The 21,272-nt window shown below is 40.0% G+C and overlaps 1 pseudogene; it reads left to right on the forward strand.

Annotated features, from left to right (window-relative positions):
- Positions 1 to 21,272, forward strand: part of LOC122906804 — an 80,519-nt pseudogene that overhangs the window by 46,756 nt on the left and 12,491 nt on the right.

Here is a 21,272-nt window from a genome sequence, read left to right on the forward strand (position 1 = left end):
CCCGGTGCTCAAATGCGGTCCAGGTAGATGTGGGAGTGATGGAAATAATTTTCTCATTGCTTCTATTTTCTTATTGAAGCAGGAAGCAAAGTCATCAGCAGAGAGAGTAAAAGAGCTGTTAAGGTGTTCCAAGAGAGAGGAGAAACTGGGTTGTGTGTTGTCTGGCAGAGTATGAGAGTAAATGGACCCGGAAACTGTAGTACGATCCTTGGGTTTCATTCAGGTCTCACTAAGGTCGTGAACTTTAGGTGAAACCAGCCATCGTGGGTGAATGTTTTTTTCCAGCCATATTTAATAGCTGGCTAACCAGCTTACTGATGTGCTGCGGTTTACTTAGGTAATTCCTGATTTTAGTGCATTTTGTGTTTCTACCAAACAACATTCGGATAAACTGTTTTACAGATAAACCTTTTTTTACAAATCCGTAACTCTTTTAAGTTGCTGTCTTAGAGTTGCTGATTGAAAGGGCATGTTTATTTTTAAAGCTTATGCTATAAACTCCCACAGTGCTCTCCAGAAAAGGATATACCAGTATATTCTCACTAACACTAGTTAGTGTCTGTTTTCTCATGTCCTTGCCCAAGCAAGGCAGTGCAGTGTTAAAAAATTAAACTTGTGCATTGTTATAACAATTTTGTGCCAGTTTACTAGACAAACGGGTAGGGTGCCTCCTTATTCTAACTTGTGGTTATATTTATTTGACTGCTAGTGAGCATGTATATTTTTTCATATTGACCATTTTATGTTTATTCTTTTTTTTTTAAGTTTATTTAATTTTTTTTTAGTAATCTCTACACCCAGCCAGCATGGAGCTTAAACTCACAACCCTGAGTGAGCATCCCCTCCAGACTGAGCCAGCCACGCACCCATTTTGCAAACTACTTCTTCATGTCCTTTCCTCATTTTTCTTTGGGGACATTTTTTACTAGTTTGTAGGAGCTCTTGATATATGAATGATAATAATCTGTCATATACAGGGTAAACTGTCATTGGTGCTGCACTCACACCACCCCCCCCAATTTGCCTTTTTAAAAAAAAAAAAGATTTTATTTATTTTGACAGAGATCACAAGTAGGCGGAGAGGCAGGCAGAGAGAGAGGGGGAAGCAGGCTTCCCGCTGAACAGAGAGCCCGACGCAGGGCTCGATTCCAGGACCCTGAGATCATGACCCGAGCCGAAGGAAGAGGCTTAACCCCCCCGAGCCACCCAGGCGCCCCCCAGTTTGCCTTTTTAATTTTGTTTTATGGGTGTGTTAATGCATAGAAATTAATTTTATGCTAGTGAATCTTTTGATTTCTGCCTTTATATCTATGGTTAGAAAGACTTTTCCTACCTCAAGATTGTATGTCCATCTGTATTTTCTTAGCTCTATTTAAAACTTTCTGATTTGTATGCCTCTCCAGTTATTTCCTACTCTGATCCACAAAGGCGTATGGTTTGGATTTAGTAGAAATGTATTTACCATTTCTTTTACAGCAAAGATTTGTGGAGAAGATGGACAGGTGGATCCCAACTGTTCATTTTGGCACAGTCCCATAGTCTTTAGTGCAATGGAGCAAGAGTAAGTTAATTTCATACTTTCACATTTTGGGTTTGGGGATTTGGGTTCACTCAACTACAAAGAATCAATTTTTGAGGACTTAAGTATTTTGAATGTTTACAGGATCTTATAGGCATATCTAAGTCTACCTTGGTTCGTGGTGTCTTTTAAATATAAATTATGTGAACTCTTAAAACACATGTTTGTTTTTAATGTTAGTATTTCTTAAGTTAAAAGAATTTTTTAAAATTCTGAAGTCATTTGGGGGTGATTATTAGAATAGTGTGACTATTAGAATTTATTTAAGCTATGCACGTGTTCAGTTAGATACCCTAATTTGTTAGCGCACGCTTTAAGCTTAATGGTTGCTCTATGACTAAATCCACATAGATTTGTTGATACTGCCTCCATGGTTTTTTTTTCAGATGAATTATTTTGCATGCCCATACGGAAAAAAATGTACATATTGATTCATTTAGTATTTATGAAAAGGGTGCTCTTTGCAAGGCATAGTTAGATATAGTACCTGCTTTGAAGGAAGTTACATCCTATTAAGAGAAGTAGGGTATGTTCTTTGGTTACATGTAATATGAGGTAGCTTGTGTCACATACCAGAGGAAAGCTCCAAAGTTTCTAAGAGGTGGGAGAGATTACTTCCAGGTCTAGGAACCAGGAACGACACCATGGGAGGAGAGGTAGTGTTGACCTAGGCTTTTAAGATATATTAGGCACAGAATGGAAAGAGTATATTTTTCCCAGTTAAGCTCTTTCCTTGATCATTCCCTCAAAATTTCCCTTTTTGTCCACGTGCAGGCACTTTAGTGAGTTTCTGCGAAGTCACCATTTCTGTAAATACCAGATTGAAGTGCTGACCAGTGGGACTGTTTACCTGGCTGACATTCTCTTCTGTGAGTCAGCCCTCTTTTATTTCTCTGAGGTAAAGTCTGCATTTCCTTTCACACTCTGTTAGAGCATTCCAGCCTCTAAACTAGAAATGCTGGGACCCCCCCCTATAGAAAATAACATGGAAAAGCCAAATCATTTCCAAAAACATCACTGGAATGAAATAATTTTCTTAGGTTAAGATGTACACCTAATGGCAAGAGTACTTGAATGGCATATCAGTCAGAGTAAAGAGAACATGAAAACTCAGTGTAGAGGGGGGGACAAGGTGGCGGGGTACTAGGAAGAGGCGTCTTTTCAGCTGGTACCCCAAAGTGAGCTGATTACCTACCAAAGAACTCTGATCACCCATGAAATCAGCCTGAGATCAGAATTATACACGTCTGGATCTCTACAGGGGCAGAAGACGCCAGTGAGCAGGTAAAGCGGAATGGGAACAGCGGACTGATATCGGAAGATAAACAAAAGGGGGAGGGAGCCACCAGAGGCGACCGGTGCAAAAGTAATACCCCGATACGAGCGAGAGTGCCCTGCGTCTGGGGACCAGCATTAACTCGGAGACTGGTTGAAAGCACTCCAAAAGAGCAAAGGATCGCGGGGGCAAATTGTGGGAATCGGGGCGGCTAGGGACAGGGGCTTGAGTCCCCGGTCCCAGACGGCCTCCCCGGCGCGGAGGCAGAGAGAGTGCGGCGGAGAAACCGGCTCCTGGTCCCTAAGCCGCCAGCATGCCCCAGAGCGCGGGGTTCCGGCTCCTGTGAGGGGATGGGAGCCGGTCTGCAGAACGCGCGCTAGCCCTACCACAAAGCTTGAGATGCGCGTGCACGTCGCTCCAGCTCTCCTGGGTTTCTAAGGCCCTGGGGCGCTTCTTGACCCGGGCCATTGTTTCAAAGTCTAAGCCTCGCGCCCGCGAAACTCTTCCCCGGACAGAGGCGCGCAAAAGCCCAGCCTGCGGCTTACGGACCAGCGCCCCGTTCTCAGTGCCCCAGACGCGCGCCCGACCCACAGCCGCCTCTGAAAAGAGGTGCGCGCAAGCCGGGCACTCCCAGCCCTGGCCGGCGGCAAAATCTCAGTGTGCGATCGCTGCTTGGAACCTCTCTGGCGGTCAGGAGCTCCCAGACAGCCGCCACTGCCTTGGCTTTGGGGACGAGCAAAAGATCCTGCGCCCCCAGGGTCTTTAACTTGGAACCTGCACTGCCAGCGTCCAAGGGGGAATTTATTCAGCTTCTGCACCCAGACTGAGGCTTCTGAGACGGAGATCAGGAAGTGTTCCAGGGTGCACCTTGACTGCACCAGAGTTGATACATCCAGCTACATCTGTTCAGTCTTCTCCCACCAAAATGACTAGGAGGAGGAATGCCCAACAGAAGAAAAATACAGAGGATGGACCTTCCGCAACAGAGCTAACGGCTATCAACATAGACAATATGTCGGAAAGAGAATTCAGGCTAACAATTATCCAGGCAATAGCTAGGTTGGAGAAAGCCATGGATGACCAAACAGAATTGATTGGAGCCGAACTGAAAGCGACCAGACAGGATGTTCACAATGTTAGGGCGGAGCTTAAAGCTACCAGGGAGGAGGTCCACAATGCTCTCAATGAGTTCCAATCCAATCTAAACTCTCTCAAAGCTAGGGTAACTGAGACAGAAGATAGAATTAGTGATCTGGAAGACAAACAGATAGAGAGAAAGGATCAGGAGGAAGCCTGGAACAAACAGCTTAGATCCCACGAAAGCAGAATTAGGGAAATAAGTGATGCCATGAAGCGTTCCAACGTCAGAATTATTGGAATTCCTGAAGGGGAGGAGAAAGAAAGAAGTCTAGAAGATGTCGTGGAACAAGTCCTTCATGAAAACTTTCCGAGTCTCGCGAATGAAACCAGCGTTCATGTACTAGAGGCTGAACGGTCTCCACCCAAGATTATACACTCCAAAAAAACATCACGACACCTGATAGTCAAATTGAGAAATTATAATTGTAGGTATAATCTCTTGAAAGCTGCCAGGGCAAAGAGGCTCCTTACTTACAGAGGGAAGCCCATCAGAATAACGTCAGACCTGTCCACAGAGACCTGGCAAGCCAGAAGAGGCTGGCAAGATATATTCAGGGCACTAAATGAGAAGAACATGCAGCCAAGAATACTTTATCCAGCAAGACTGACATTCAAAATGGATGGAGAGATAAAGAGTTTCCAAGACCGGCAAGACTTAAAAGACTATGCAACCACCAAGCCGATACTGCAGGAAATATTAAGGGGGGTTCTATAAAAGAGGAAAAATCCCAAGAATAGCATTGAACAGAAATATAGAGACAGTCTACAGAAAGAAAGACTTCAAAGGTAACTCGATGTCAATAAAAACGTATCTATCAATAATCACTCTCAATGTGAATGGCCTAAATGCACCCATAAAACGGCACAGGGTTGCAGATTGGATAAAACGACAGGACCCATCCATATGCTGTCTACAAGAGACCCATTTCGAACCTAAAGATACACGCAGACTGAAAGTGAAGGGGTGGAGAAGCATCTTTCATGCCAATGGGACTCAAAAGAAGGCTGGGGTAGCGATTCTCATATCAGATAAATTAGACTTCAAACTAAAGACTGTAGTCAGAGATACAGAAGGACACTACATAATCCTTAAAGGGACTATCCACCAAGATGATCTAACAATTGTAAATATCTATGCTCCCAATATGGGAGCAGCCAATTACTTAAGAAAACTGTTAATCAAGATAAAGAGTCATATTGATATGAATACACTAATCGTAGGTGATCTTAACACGCCTCTTTCAGAATTAGACAGATCATCGAAGCAGAAAATCAATAAAGGAACAAGAGCATTGAACGACACATTGGACCAGATGGACCTCATAGATATATACAGAACATTCCACCCTAAAACAGCAGAATACTCATTCTTCTCAAGTGCACACGGAACCTTCTCCAGAATAGACCACATACTGGGTCACAAATCAGGACTCAGCCGATACCAAAAGACTGAGATTATTCCCTGCATATTCTCAGATCACAATGCTTTGAAACTGGAGCTCAATCACAAGGAAAAGTTCCGAAGGAACTCAAACACCTGGAAGCTAAAGACCACCTTGCTTAAGAATGCTTGGATCAACCAGGAGATCAAAGAAGAACTGAAACAATTCATGGAAACCAATGAGAATGAAGACACTTCGGTCCAAAACCTATGGGATACAGCAAAGGCGGTCCTAAGGGGAAAATATATAGCCATCCAAGCCTTGCTCAAAAAAATTGAAAAATCCAGAACACACCAGCTGTCTCTACACCTTAAAGAACTGGAGGATCAACAACAAATCAAACCAACTCCACACATAAGAAGGGAAATCATCAAGATTAGAGCTGAGATCAATGAGGGAGAAACCAGAGATACAGTAGAACGTATCAATGAAACTAGAAGCTGGTTTTTTGAAAGAATCAATAAGATCGATAAGCCACTGGCTACACTAATCCAAAAGAAAAGAGAGAAATCCCAAATTCATAAAATTATGAATGAAAGGGGAGAGATCACAACTAACACCAAGGAAGTAGAAACAATCATCAGAAGTTACTACGAACAGTTATATGCCAATAAGCTTAGCAACCTAGATGAAATGGATGCATTCCTGGAAAAATATAAACTACCAAAATTGAACCAGGAAGAAATCGACAACCTGAATAGACCGATATCTAATAACGAGATTGAAGCAGTGATCAAAAATCTCCCAAAAAACAAGAGCCCAGGACCTGACGGATTCCCTGGGGAATTCTACCAAACCTTCCAAGAAGAAATAACACCTATTCTCCTGAAGCTGTTTCAAAAAATTGAAGCAGAAGGAAAACTTCCAGACTCTTTCTATGAAGCCAGCATTACCCTGATCCCCAAACCAGGCAAGGACCCTACCAAAAAGGAGAATTTCAGACCAATATCACTGATGAATATGGATGCTAAGATTCTCAACAAGATCCTAGCCAACAGGATCCAACAACACATTAAAAAGATTATCCACCATGATCAGGTGGGATTCATCCCTGGGCTACAAGGATGGTTCAACATTCGTAAATCAATCAATGTGATACAACAAATTAATAGGAGAAGAGAGAAGAACCACATGGTCCTCTCAATTGATGCAGAAAAAGCATTTGACAAAATCCAACATCCGTTCCTGATTAAAACGCTTCAAAGTATAGGGATAGAGGGAACATTCCTGAACCTCATCAAATCTATCTATGAAAGACCCACAGCAAATATCATCCTCAATGGGAAAAAGCTTGCAGCCTTCCCGTTGAGATCAGGAACAAGACAAGGATGCCCACTTTCACCACTCTTGTTCAACATAGTATTAGAAGTCCTAGCAACAGCAATCAGACAACAGAGAGAAATAAAAGGTATCCAAATTGGTAATGAAGAAGTCAAACTCTCTCTCTTCGCAGATGACATGATTCTTTATATGGAAAACCCAAAAGACTCCACCCCCAAACTACTAGAACTCATACAGCAATTCAGCAGCGTGGCAGGATACAAAGTCAATGTGCAGAAATCAGTGGCTTTCTTATACACTAACAAGGAAAATACAGAAAGGGAAATTAGAGAATCTATTCCATTTACTATAGCACCAAGAACCATAAGATACCTGGGAATAAACCTAACTAAAGAGGTAAAGGATCTATACTTGAGGAACTATAGAACACTCATGAAAGAAATTGAAGAAGACACAAAAAGATGGAAGACCATTCCATGCTCTTGGATCGGAAGAATAAACATCGTTAAAATGTCTATACTGCCTAGAGCAATCTATACTTTTAATGCCATTCCGATCAAAATTCCACCGGCATTCTTCAAAGAGCTGGAGCAAATAATCCAAAAATTTGTATGGAATCAGAAGAGACCCCGAATCGCTAAGGAAACGTTGAAAAACAAAAATAAAGCTGGCGGCATCACCTTACCTGATTTCAAGCTTTATTACAAAGCTGTGATCACCAAGACAGCATGGTACTGGCATAAAAACAGACACATAGACCAGTGGAACAGAGTAGAGAGCCCTGATATGGACCCTCAACTCTATGGTCAATTAATCTTCGACAAAACAGGAAAAAATATACAGTGGAAAAAAGACAGTCTCTTCAATAAATGGTGCTGGGAAAGCTGGACAGCTATATGTAGAAGAATGAAACTCGACCATTCTCTTACACCGTACACAAAGATCAACTCAAAATGGATAAAAGACCTCAACGTGAGACAGGAATCTATCAGAATCTTAGAGGAGAACATAGGCAGTAATCTCTTCGATATCAGCCACAGCAACTTCTTTCAAGATACGTCTCCAAAGGCAAAGGAAACAAAAGCGAAAATAGACTTCTGGGACTTCATCAAAATCAAAAGCTTCTGCACAGCAAAGGAAACAGTCAAAAAAACAAAGAGGCAACCCACGGAATGGGAGAAGATATTTGCAAATGACAGTACAGACAAAAGGTTGATATCCAGGATCTATAATGAACTCCTCAAACTCAACCCACACGAAACAGACAAACACATCAAAAAATGGGCAGAAGATATGAACAGACACTTCTCCAATCAAGAAATACAAATGGCTATCAGACACATGAAAAAATGCTCATCATCATTAGCCCTCAGGGAGATTCAAATTAAAACCACATTGAGATATCACCTTACACCAGTTAGAATGGCCAAAATTAACAAAACAGGAAACAACATGTGTTGGAGAGGATGTGGAGAAAGGGGAACCCTCTTACACTGTTGGTGGGAATGCAAGTTGGTGCAGCCTCTTTGGAGAACAGTGTGGAGATTCCTCAAGAAATTAAAAATAGAGCTTCCCTATGACCCTGCAATTGCACTCCTGGGTATTTACCCCAAAGATACAGATGTCGTGAAAAGAAGGGCCATCTGTACCCCAATGTTTATAGCAGCAATGGCCACAGTCGCCAAACTATGGAAAGAACCAAGATGCCCTTCAACGGATGAATGGATAAGGAAGATGTGGTCCATATACACTATGGAGTATTATGCCTCCATCAGAAAGGACGAATATCCAACTTTTGTAGCAACATGGACGGGACTGGAAGAGATTATTCTGAGTGAAATCAGTCAAGCAGAGAGAGTCAATTATCATATGGTTTCACTCATTTGTGGAGCATAACCAATAGCATGGAGGACAAGGGGCGTTAGAGAGTAGTAGGGAATTTGGGTAAATTGGAAGGGGAGGTGAACCATGAGAGACTATGGACTCTGAAAAACAGTCTGAGGGGTCTGAAGTGGCGGGGGGGGGTGGGAGGTTGGGGTACCAGGTGGTGGGTATTATAGAGGGCACAGCTTGCATGGAGCACTGGGTGTGGTGAAAAAATAATGAATACTGTTTTTCTGAAAATAAATAAATTGGGGGAAAAAAAAACAGTGTAAAATAACTCTTAATTTTGAAAACTTAATTAAACTTCTTACAAGATAATGCCTACTTTTAATTATCTGGAGCCATTTTAAAACCATAGACTTTATACTTGATTCCAGGGCACACATATTTGTGGACCAGACTTCAGAAGAGAGAAAGAAAAGGAGTAAATTTTTTCCTACTATCATCACTTTTATTTTAGCCACCTGATAGGATTTCTCAAGCAATGAGTAGATTAATCTCTTTGAGGCATATTTGTTAGGTTTCAGCAAATGAAATTCTTTCCTTGCAAAAGCAAGTGACTATTAAGTAGAGAGGAGAGGATTTTCCAGGCTCACGAAACATTAACGTAGATAGACACTTGCACTCTGCCTCTCCCAAGAACAGAGCTTTTGGTTGATTTGCTTTCTCACTCCCTCCGTTTCTCGTAAGTTTAAGGCCCCATTTGTTCAGGTTGTGGTGGCTGCATGGAAGGATGGAAGTGATTGGGTTTAAAAGACTTGGTCTGCTAAGTTTACTTTTTGTATGTTAGCCACTGAGGGACCACGGATCATCTTTACTGTGATTCTGACTCCAGTTCCCTTAAGTTTGTACCCAGCAGTGTGGTGGGGTTTTTGTTAGTTGTTTGGTTTTTTCCCCTCTGTGAGAATGATCTTCAACTTTTCAGTCTCAAGAGCGACTGTGAGTTGCTGACTGGCATGAACTGAATGAGTACATCTGTTTTTTTTTTGTTTGTTTGTTTTTTTGTATATGTTTTCCATTTTTAATGGTTGGGGTAATGGATTAGAGATGGTTAGAGAAATCTATTGATAGTCTTGTGCTCTTGTATTTTTCCTTCCTAGTACATGGAAAAAGAGGATGCAGTGAATATCTTACAGTTCTGGTTGGCAGCAGATAACTTCCAGTCGCAACTTGCTGCCAAAAAGGGCCAGTATGATGGACAGGAGGCATAGAATGATGCCATGATTTTATATGACAAGTGAGTTTTATTGATGTATTCAGCATCTGGCAAATATTGAGTATTTGATATGTATACATATCAAATACTCAATATACAAAAATATACTCATATACAAAAAACATATCCATAAAACTGGATGTCTTTTATCAGAAGTAAAGATATCCAGTTTTTGCTGTCAAGGAGCTCACACGGAATAGCATAAAAGCCTCTTTTCCTATGGAACATTTTAGGATTCTTAGAAAAAAATATTTCTGCTAGGGGAATGGGTGGTTTGTGTGTGGCAAGGATGATGATGGTGGTGGAGTTAGGGGAGATTTCACAGAAGAAAGATTTGAATTGAAACCTGAATAATGAATGGAATTTTGCTAGCCGGAGAAGGCAGGAAAGAACATTCTAGACAGAGGCATTGGCACAAGCAAAGTCAGAGAAATCTAGGGTGTGGCACTTCCAGGAAACTTGAGTTTGGGTAAGTAAAACTTGGGTAGGCAATCTAAGAGGAAGATGAAACTAAAGGGAATGTATTGTAAAGGGTATTAGATATCTGTGTACAGGTGTATCATATTTCTGGTGCAGATCTCTGCAGCCAAGTTATTACTCATTGAATAAGAGTGTTTCATTGGTCTTCATTGAAAATGAGAGGATGGCAAAATCTTACAGTGAACAGAACTGAGAACATCTGGTCAGTCGAGTGCTAAGCCTGTGGTCAGCCATGTCACCCTTTTTTTTTTTTTTAAAGATTTTATTTATTTATTTATTTTATTTATTTATTTGGCAGATTTTATTTATTTATTTATTTATTTATTTTGGCAGCAAGAAAGGGAACACAAGCAGGGGGAGTGGGAAAGGGAGAAGCAGGCTTCCCACCGAGCAGGGAGCCCGATGCGGGGCTCGATCCTAGGTCCCTGGGATCAGGGCCTGAGCCCAAGGCAGACACTTAACAACTGAACCACCAAGGCGCCTCCAGCTGTGTCAGTCTTTTAATTTTCATTAATTCTGTAAAGAAAAGTAATGTGCTATTTGTATCCACAAGCAACCGCTGAGAGGATAACTTGACAGTAGAGGAAAACCACGGGATGTCAGGGTTGCAAGAGAGCTGAGCGCGCATCTAGGTCAGTGGTTCCTGAGCACTGCTCTGCAGGTCCGTGCTGGGCTGTCTGCATAAGAACCAGCTGGAAGCTTGTTAAAAAAAGATTTCCATCCCTCCTCTCTAAGAGATTCTGATTCAGCATGTTTGAGGCATGACCCAGGAATCTTTATTTTTAGAAGATACCCCAGATGATGTTGATGGGTAGCCAGATTCGGGATCTAGTCTAGTTTTCCCATTTTGCAGACAAGAAAATGAAGACTCTTTTTTTCTCAAAGTCACAGGGCAAGTTAGTGGCAGAACTTGAGCTGGATTGCAGTTCTTCATGTTTTCCCAGTGTTTGTTTTAGTATAATACATTTGTGAGAAATATTACATAAGAAACATTGCTAATGGGACGCCTGGGTGGCTCAGTTGGTTAAGCAGCTGCCTTCGGCTCAGGTCATGATCCCAGGGTTCTGGGATCGAGTCCCACATCGGGCTCCTTGCTCGGCAGGGAGCCTGCTTCTCCCTCTGCCTCTGCCTGCCTCTCTGTCTGCCTGTGCTCACTCGCTCTCTCTCCCTCTGTCTCTGACAAATAAATAAATAAAATCTTTAAAAAAAAAAAAACATCGCTAATACGGATTTGGAAATAGCAAGTGTTTTCTTTTAGAAATTTGGTCTGGTGTGCCCCAAAATTCAAATCATGGAGGAATATTTGCCAACTTGTTTTTACAAGTTGGGAGACTGTTTACGAAAAGGCTAATAACAAAATAATTTTTTTAAATTTTATTTTAATGCTAAAATAGAAGAGTGACACTAGTACCAAGGTCCTGGCTGGAGTTCAGCAGCCACCCAGAGCAGAGACCCTGTTTGCTTACTGGATCCCATTTTCACATTGGGAGCCATTTTTAAATGAAGATCGCTGTATGGCATCCCACTGGTACTGTCACTTTGTCAAGTTCATTGTGCCAAATTTGACTTCACCAATCCCAGTTCTTGAGGTTTTTAAAAGATTTATTATTATTATTATTATTTTTTTAATTTGAGAGGTAGAGTACGAGCAAGCATATGAGGTGGGAAAGGGCAGATGGTGAGAGAAAGAATTGAGAATCTCAAGCAGATTCCCTGCTGAGTCTGGAGCCCAACAGTGGGCTCCATCCCATGACCCTGAGATCATGACCTGAACTGAAATCAAGAGTTGGACACTCAGCTGACTGAACCACCCCAGTCCCCATGCCCGTTTGGTTTTGCATCTTATGTATGTATCATCACAATCATACCTGATCAGTCTTTCTGTGTTTGTATCATAGATAAGATTTAGAAGTCCCTAGAATGCTTGGAAGAGAACCTGCATATATTTTTTGCTTTTAATCCTTTTTTTGGTGTCTACCTTATAATCCACTTACCAAAACAGTAGTTTTGCATTATATCTTGTGAAGTTAGAAATCTTTGAGGTATCATTGATTACTCCTTTTCCCTTCTACACCCACTCCTCATCAAGTCCTGTCATTCTATCCAAATACCTGAAATCCATCTAATTGACCCTCGGCGCTATCATAGTTTGAATTCCTGCATGTTTGACTTGTGCCTTGTAGCTACAGTGGTGTTTTCTCATTGTGTCTGATGCAGAGATCTTTTCTGCTCCCTTTCCAGAGGGAAGAACTGTGTCTTACCCTCTTTTAAGTTCATTTCTGTCTCCTGGGTGTTGAACAGAGAATAGGGGCCCATTAAATATGTGTGATTGGTTTCTTTTTCTTTTTGTAGTCTGACCCTCAGCGATCTTAAAACAAGAACTGAGGAAGATGGAAGGACAGAGAAAGGTAGCAAGTTGACCCAGATACCTTTGGGGCTGTGGGAATAAAGGTTGCAGCACGGCTTCTAGAAGCCAGCTCTCAAGTCCTAGGTCCACAGGCTGAATCAAGTAGCCTCATAGAAGAGTAGGTGCCAAAAGTTGCTTATCCTGGCTAGGCAATTTGGTTTGACTTTGGCTGTCTTTATACACAGGTATTTCTCCCTCCAGGCCACACATCCTCTTGGATTTGATGATGTTGTGCGATTAGAAATTGAATCCAATATCTGCAGGGAAGGTGGGGCACTCCCTAACTGTTTCACAACTCCATTAGGTCAGGCCTGGACAACCATGGAGAAGGTAACCAAGAACTTCAAAAATATTAAACCACAGGAAGTTTATACTGGTGAAACCCAGAAAACATAACATGGGAAAAAACCAAGTGTAACAAAACTGGAAAATTGAAGCAGTGGAGCATGGTGGTTAAGAGCAGAGGCCTTGAGTATGACTTTGTATGTATTACTTTAGCCTTGTTAGGCTGAGTGACCTCAGGCTGTTACTGAAATTCTTTAATTCCGGTTTCTGTTATCCTTTAAAATGGAGATAATTTGGATACTTACCTAAAAGTTATTTTAAGGAGGAAAATGAGGTAAGACATGCAAAGTTTTTCTTACTATTACGTCCAACACATAAAAGCATTAAAATATGTTAGTGGCTATTATTACTGCCTTTATTATTAAATTTTCAAAAATAATTAGATAGCAGTATTAGGCAAATTTGCTTAAAATGACCCAAATATTTTATCAGTATCTATCAATGAGGTTTGAACACTAGTTTCGTATATTGTAACTCGTGGGGTTTTACTAATAGCTTAATAATAAGGTATTAGAATTTGTGAATGATTTCTTTTTCTAATGAACTAGAGCAGATTTTACCAGGAATTGCACAGAGCCCAGGATAAGCCCATGAAGTTATGTTGCTTATATATGTCATGTGTATTTGGTGGAAAAGGATTAAGTAAGCACTGTTGAATAATACATGTAAAAACTGAATTTCAGAAATGTGGAAGAGTTACATATAAAAATCAAATCATTAAAAAGCTCATGGTAAACTGAATAGAGTATCAGCTATTGCCCAGAGATGAAAATTTTTTCATGATTAAAATTAAAATCTTTCTGATCGTAAAGGAAAAGTTCCAAATCTGTATCATATAAAGAATGTAAATTTTCTTAATAAAGTAAAATTAAAATACAGAGAAAAACAATGTGAAAATATTTCTTATAAAATGTGCATATGTAAAGAACTTTCACTAATTTTAAGAATTCTGTCAGGTAGATAAATGAGAAAAAGACATGGATGATTTTTTATCAGTATTTTGAGAATTTTTGTGTTAGGTATCGGCGTTTCAGCGATAGAAGAAACGTGGCTTCTGCCCTCCTGGACCTCTGTCTATAATGAAGGCACACATTAAACACAGACAACTTACAGTCATGTGCTAACTGCTCTGAAGGAAAAGTTGGTAGTAGGAAATGCCAGTAATAAACATGGGAACTTATTCAGCATCATTAATAATTTTTATTTTTTTTATTGTGTTATGTTAGTCACCATAAAATACATCATTAGTTTTTGATGCAGTGTTCCAAGATTCATTGTTTATGCACCACACCCAGTGTTCCATGTGATATGTGCCCTCCATAATACCCACCACCAGGCTTACCCATCCCACCACCCACAATTTTTAAATGTAAATAAAAATATCCATATTATCATTATGCACTTATTAACAGTGATTTGGAAAAACATATCTGGTGTTGGAAAGCCTGTGTCAAAACAGAGACCTTGATATATTGCCAGTGATATAAATTGACAGCATCCTTCTGAAGAGTAAATTGGCTATATATATCAAAGCTAAAATAGGGTGTCTGAATGGCTCAGTTGGTTAAGCAGCTGCTTTCGGCTCAGGTCATGATCCCAGTGTCCTGGGATCGAGTCCCACATCGGGCTCCCTGCTCATCTCTGCTTCTCCCCGACCCCTCTCCTCTCATGCGCTCTCTCTCATTCTCTCTCTCTCAAATAAATAAATAAAATCTTAAAAAAAAAAAAAGCTAAAACACTCACACTGTTTAACTCAATAATCAAACGCCTGATAACTTATCTTAAGGAAATCAATTCAGAAGTAAATAATAATAATAATAATAATAATATATACATAAAGACTTTATAACCAGAAAAATCTCATTTCAGATTAGATCCACTCCCTGCATGTTTTCTGGTCACTAAGAAGTCTAAATATCAAGTCTATGTAATAGTTTTATGGCAAGCTTTTGGGTGGGGGGACATCTATAAATTGTACTCGTAATTTTAGTCACAACATAAACTGTACACGAAGGGGTAATACTTGGAGCGTAGCAAGGAAAAGCAAAGCCCTGTGTGCTAGCTGGAGGGATTGTGCATAAAACTTTGTTTTCAAACAAAGTGGTTTCTTTTTTTTTAAGATTTTATTTTATTTATTTGTCAGAGAGAGAGAGAGAGTGAGCACAGACAGGCAGAGAGGCAGGCGGAGTCAAAGGGAGAAGCAGGCTCCCCGTGGAGCAAGGAGCCTGATGTGGGACTCGATCCCAGGACCCTGGGATCATGGCCTGAGCCGAAAGCAGCTGCTTAACCAACTGAGCCACCCAGGCATCCCTCAAACAAAGTTTTAATTGTATTTGAATCCACTTTTAAAATGATGCTTGTCCTCTCTTCCAGGTCTTTTTGCCTGGCTTTTTGTCCAGCAATCTTTATTATAAGTATTTGAATGATCTCATCCATTCGGTCTGAGGAGATGAATTTCTGGGAGGAAATGTTTCCCTGACTGCCCACGGCTCTGTGGGCCCTCCTGAGGACTCTCACCCCAGTGGTCCGGACAGCTCAGCTTCTCAGGTACTCCTCAGTTAGCCTCTGGCGATCGGAAGAGAGGCGTATGGATCCTTTCCTTCAAATACCAGTAACAGATATGGTTTGGAAGTTTTTGTCGTAGAAGAAACAAAGTAGAAAATAAAATTAGCCTTACTTACTATATGTCTCAATAAACATGTCATAGTGATTAACGGTGTATTATATTGGAAGATACTGTGTTGTTTCATTCAGGCCGTTACTCTGTCTGACACTCCAGCTGTGGCTTTCAGTAATCAGACAACATGTCATGCATTTATAGCCTTTGAAGAGCTCTTTGTGGAATTATTTGGGAAATTTTAGTGACTACATTTGAAATGCTTTTTCTTTTAAGATTTACTTATTCATTTGAGGAGACAGTGCATGTGAGCATGAGCAGAAGGGAGAGAAGGGAGAGGGAGAGGAGGAGAGAGAACCCCAAGGAGACTCCATACTGTACGGAGGAGACTTGATCTTCCTGAGATCCGACCTGAGCTGAAACCAAGAGTCAGACGTAACCGATTGTGCCACCCAGGAACCCCTAGAATAATTCTTCACAATTCTTAATATTGTATTTCACTGAAGAGTTTCTGGTTTCATTTTGAACTGTAGTGCCGTTGTACATTTCCTTAATCTTTTTTCGTTTTTTGGAGTGCTTTCCTGTATCAAACCTTATCTGATTCGTTCCTAAATTGGATGAAATGGGTTGTCGCCAAGAGAAGAGATCTAGAAAAATACTACGAAGTTAACTAATTGGATTAAAATCACACAGTAAGTGTAGAGCCAGAACATATTCCCTGTCTAGTGTTCTTCAGCATAACGTAGCATAACTATTTTCACATCACACTGTTGACACATACATAACACTTCAGATTTTTTGACACTGGGCCTTGGATAAATTTTCTTAGTTTCTGTGACAGTACTGCTTATCACCATCAACAAGGCTCTCCTTAGTACGTTTTCTTCCTATTTAGCTTATGTAGCTGGTGACCTGCCAAATGTGGTTGCCATTTTGTTTTTTGAGATAGGCTAGAATGTTTAGTTGTTACTTCAGCACTTAAAAGTTCTAGCTGCTGACCTTAAAATGTATTCTTACATTTTAGGTTGAAGTATAGTATATATAGAGAAAACTCAGTATATCATAACAATATGTAGCTTGAAGAATTTTCATAAAGACTTGATCAGTGTATCTAGCATTCAGACAGGAAACATGACATTATCAGTACGTCATAAACCCTATTGTGCCCTCTTCTAGTCACCCGTCCTCCCTGCTAGAATAGCTACTATCCTGATTTTTGATGGCATACGTTCGTTTTACCTATTTAGTTACGTAATTGAAATCAGTTTATATATACTCTTTTTTTAGTACAGCTTTATTGAGATATAATTTATATACCATACAGTTCACCCATTTATGTTGTATCATTTAGTGATTTTAGTATATTCATAGAGTTGCTCAACTGTCACCAAAGCCAGTTTAAAGTTTTTCATCTGAGAAACCCTTTAACTAATACCGTCCATATCCTCCAATTCTTCCAGCCCTAGGCTACTGCTAATCTATTTTCTGTCTCTATAGATTTGCCTATTCTGGACATTTCATATAATTGGAACCATATGATGTATGGTCTTTTGCGACAGCCTTCTCTCATTTAGTGTGCTGTTTTCAAGGTTCAGCCATGTTTAGCATGTATCAGCACTTTATTCCTTTTTTTCTTTGTTTTGTTGTTTGTTGTGGTAGTTTAAAAAAAGTCATTTACTAGAGAGAGAGAGAGACAGTGTGAGCTAAGGGGAGGGGCAGAGGGAGAAACAGACTCCCCGTTGAACAGGGAGCCTGTCACTGGGTCTGGTCCCAGGACCCTGACATCATGACCTGAGCCAAAATCAAGAGTCCAGCGCTCAACTGATTGAACCACCCAGGCACCCCAGAACTCTATTCCTTTTATGGCCAAATAATACTCTGTTGTACGCACATTCCACATTTTATTTATATATCAATTGATGGACATTTGGATTGTTTCTGTCTTTTGATTATTACAAGTAATGCTGCTGTACAAGTTTTTGTGTGGATATAGGTTTTCATTTCTCATATATATATATATACATATATATATGTATATATATATACCTAGAAGTAGAATTCTTAGCTGAAATGACAAGTGTTTAACTCTGTCCTAATTACCTTTGCTTGGGTAACAAGTTTTGAAATCAGGAAGGAAGTGAGTCTTCCCACTTAGTTCTTCTTTTTCAAGATTGTTTTGACTATTCGAGGTCCCTTGAGTTTTCACATGCATTTAAGGATCAGTTTGTCAACTTCTATGAAGACTCCAGCCAGAATTCTGATGGGGAAGTGCATCAGTTTCATCGATCAGTTTGGGACGAGTTGCCGTATAATGATATTAAATATTCTGACCCAGGGATGCCTGGGTGGCGCAGTTGGTTGGACGACTGCCTTCGGCTCAGGGCGTGATCCTGGAGTCCCGGGATCGAGTCCCACATCAGGCTCCCAGCTCCATGGGGTGTCTGCTTTGCTCTCTGACCTTCTCCTCGCTTGTGCTCTCTCTCACTGTCTCTCTCTCTCAAATAAATAAATAAAATCTTTAAAAAAAAATATTCTGACCCATGAACGTAGGATACCTTTCATTTATTTCAAATCTTCTTTAATTTCTTCCAGTAACATTTTGTAGTTTTCAAGTATCAGTTTTGCATTTCTTGTTTCTTTTAAATATTTTATTCTTTTTTTGTTGTTGTTTAAGATTTTATTTATTTATTTGACAGAGAGAGATCACAAGTAGGCAGAGAGGCAGGCAGAGAGAGAGGAAGAAGCAGGCTCCCCGCTGAGCAGAGAGCCCGATGTGGAGCTCGATCCCAGGACCCTGGAATGATGACCTGAGCCGAAGGCAGAGGCTTGACCCACTGAGCCACCCAGGCGCCCCTAAATATTTTATTCTTTTTGATACTATTATAAAGGGAATTTTTTCTTATATTCATATTTTCATTGTAAGCATATAGAAATATAGTTTTTTTAAAAATTGAGATAAAATTCACCTAACAAAGTTAACTATTATGAAGTGTCTAATTCGGTGACATTTAGTATATATTCAGTGTTGTGCAACCATTACTGCTATCTGGTTCCAGCCGTTTTCATCACCCCAAATGGAAACCTCGCAAATGGAACATTAAGCAGTCACTCCCCATACCCACCTGTATTTTCTTCTAAGAGTTTTAGGCCTTTGATCCATTTTGAGTTAGTTTGCATGTTGTGTGAGGTAGGGCCAACTTTATTTATTTATTTATTTATTTTTGCATGTGGATATCTAGTTGTCCAGAACCATCTGTTGATAGAACTATTCTTTTATCATTGAGCGATCTTAGCATCTTTGTCAAAAATCATTTGACCTTAAATTTATTTCTGGAACTCTCAGTTCTGCTACATTGATCTACATGTATCTTATGCCAGTACTACATTGTTTTGATTACCACAGCTTTACAAGTTTTGAAATCAGGACTGTGTGTCCTCCAACTTTGTTTTATTCAATTGTCAAATTATTGTGGCTGTTCTGGGTCCCTCAATTTCATATGAATTTTAAAATTGGGTTTTCATTGAATCTGTAGGTTCCTTTGGGCTCTGTTACCATTTTAACAGTATTAAGTCTTTTTCTAGTCCATGAACGTGGGATGTCATCCACTTATTTAAGCGGTCTTTAATTTCTTTCATCATAGTTTTGTAGGGTCTCAGTGTACATGTTTTGTATTTCCATGGGTCTTTTTTTTCTGAATATTTTATTCTTTTTGATGCCATTATAATTAGAATTATTTTCTTCATTTCATTTTCTTATTCTTCATTGGTAATGCATAGGAATAAACTTTCCGTGCTGATCTTGTACCTTGTAACTTTACTAAATTCATTTGTTAGCTCTAATAGTTTTCTTTTGGATACCTTTATTTGAGAGAAAGAGAGTGAGCGAGAGGGAGAGAACAAGCCGGGGGTTGGGAAGGGGGAGAAGCAGAGGGAGAAGCATACTTCCCCACTGAGCCGGGAGCCCAATGCAGGACCCGAACTGACCTGAAGGGGGCGCTTAGCCAACTGAGCCATCCAGGCGCCCTGGTGCCTCTTTGTAATTATTTACCCTTCTTGGTACTTAAAGAGAACTCCCTTCCCCCACACTGTAGGGTGTGTTCTATAATAACTGTCTGTTCAGTTTTTATTTTAATTTAACCTATACCTTAGTCATGTATATTAAGCACATTCCCATCTTTTGTTATTTTAAGCAATGCTACAGTGAATAATCATATATTAGTCATTCTGTGGAGCTAAGTCGGCTGTAATTGAATTTTTAGAGGTGGAATATCTAGGAAAACCCGTGGCGCCAGTATTTCCTAGAAATACCAATTCTGACTTTTTTGTGGGATGAGGAGTGGGAGATGACATGCTGGACGGGAACTTACTATATACTCATCTAGCTGGTCATTTTAGAAAGTTTTCTTTAGCTTTTCCTTTGTTACGTAGCCTCACTGAAAGTCAGAAGGATTCATGTTTATTTGTAAAAGTTAGCTGAACTATGTCTGGGTGGATACGAGTCCTGCATACTTGGGAAGGTAATCCCTGTGAAGATAGCACATTTGTTGGAACATAGATCATTAAGAAGACAAACAGATTTGGCAATAAATAGTGTATGTTGTACATTGTAATATTGTACTTTCCTCCCATAGTTGTATTTTGAGGTGTAATTTCATAATCATTGCTGTTCAACATCTCCATAATGATGAAGTTGAGTGAGAATTACATGTATTTCAAATACCGAAGATTTTATACAACTCTGTCATAATCCAAACTTAGGACTGTTTGATTCCTGAGTAACTATTAATTTTATAATTTCTCTTGTAGTCCAGTATGAAAAAAGCCAGTGTTAAAATTCTGAAAAATTTTGATGAAGCGATAATTGTGGATGCTGCGAGTCTGGACCCAGAATCTCTGTATCAGCGGACATATGCAGGGTAAAGTTTAACTGGTATCAAGAATTTTTGCAAGTCTACTGAATTTTGCATCTTCTATTTTTTTATTTAAAATTTAAAAATTGTTTATAATCTACTGTTAACATTTTTACATAGAGTATCCAGTAGACCACAGTTAAGAGTGGAGGCTCAGGAGTGACTTCCTCGGTTTTAATCTTGGCTGTGCCACTTATTGGCAAATGGTGGACAGTAAGCCTTTTGGATTAATTAGCAAAGGTTGTATTTATTAGGGAATGGTTGGTTCATTTACTTACAGCCTTAATTAAGACAGTCTGTTGGGGTGCCTGGGTGGCTCAGTCAGTTGAGCGGCTGCCTTGGCTCAGGTCCTGATCCCAGGGTCCTGGGATCGAGCCCTGCAGCTGGCTCCCTACTCAGTAGGGAGCTTGCTTCTCCCTCTCCCCCTGCCTGTTGCTGTCCCTGCTTGTGCTCTCTCTTTCATTCTCTCTCTCTCTCTCTGTCAAATAAATAAAATCTAAAAAAAAATAAATAAGTCTGTCCATTGCAAGATGGTTTGCTTCTATAAGTATTTTGGTGTGTAAAATAAATTAATTTTAACAGATAATGTATAAAATGGGTCAGAAATAGAGAAGTAATGACTTTTCCACATCTTTAAAGATAGTTTTCAGTGTTTGTTTTAGCGTTATGATTTTGGCATCTTCCTGAAATTTTTC

Source organism: Neovison vison, chromosome 5 (assembly GCF_020171115.1).
Source record: "Neovison vison isolate M4711 chromosome 5, ASM_NN_V1, whole genome shotgun sequence".
In the NCBI taxonomy this organism is placed as follows: Eukaryota; Metazoa; Chordata; class Mammalia; order Carnivora; family Mustelidae; genus Neogale; species Neogale vison.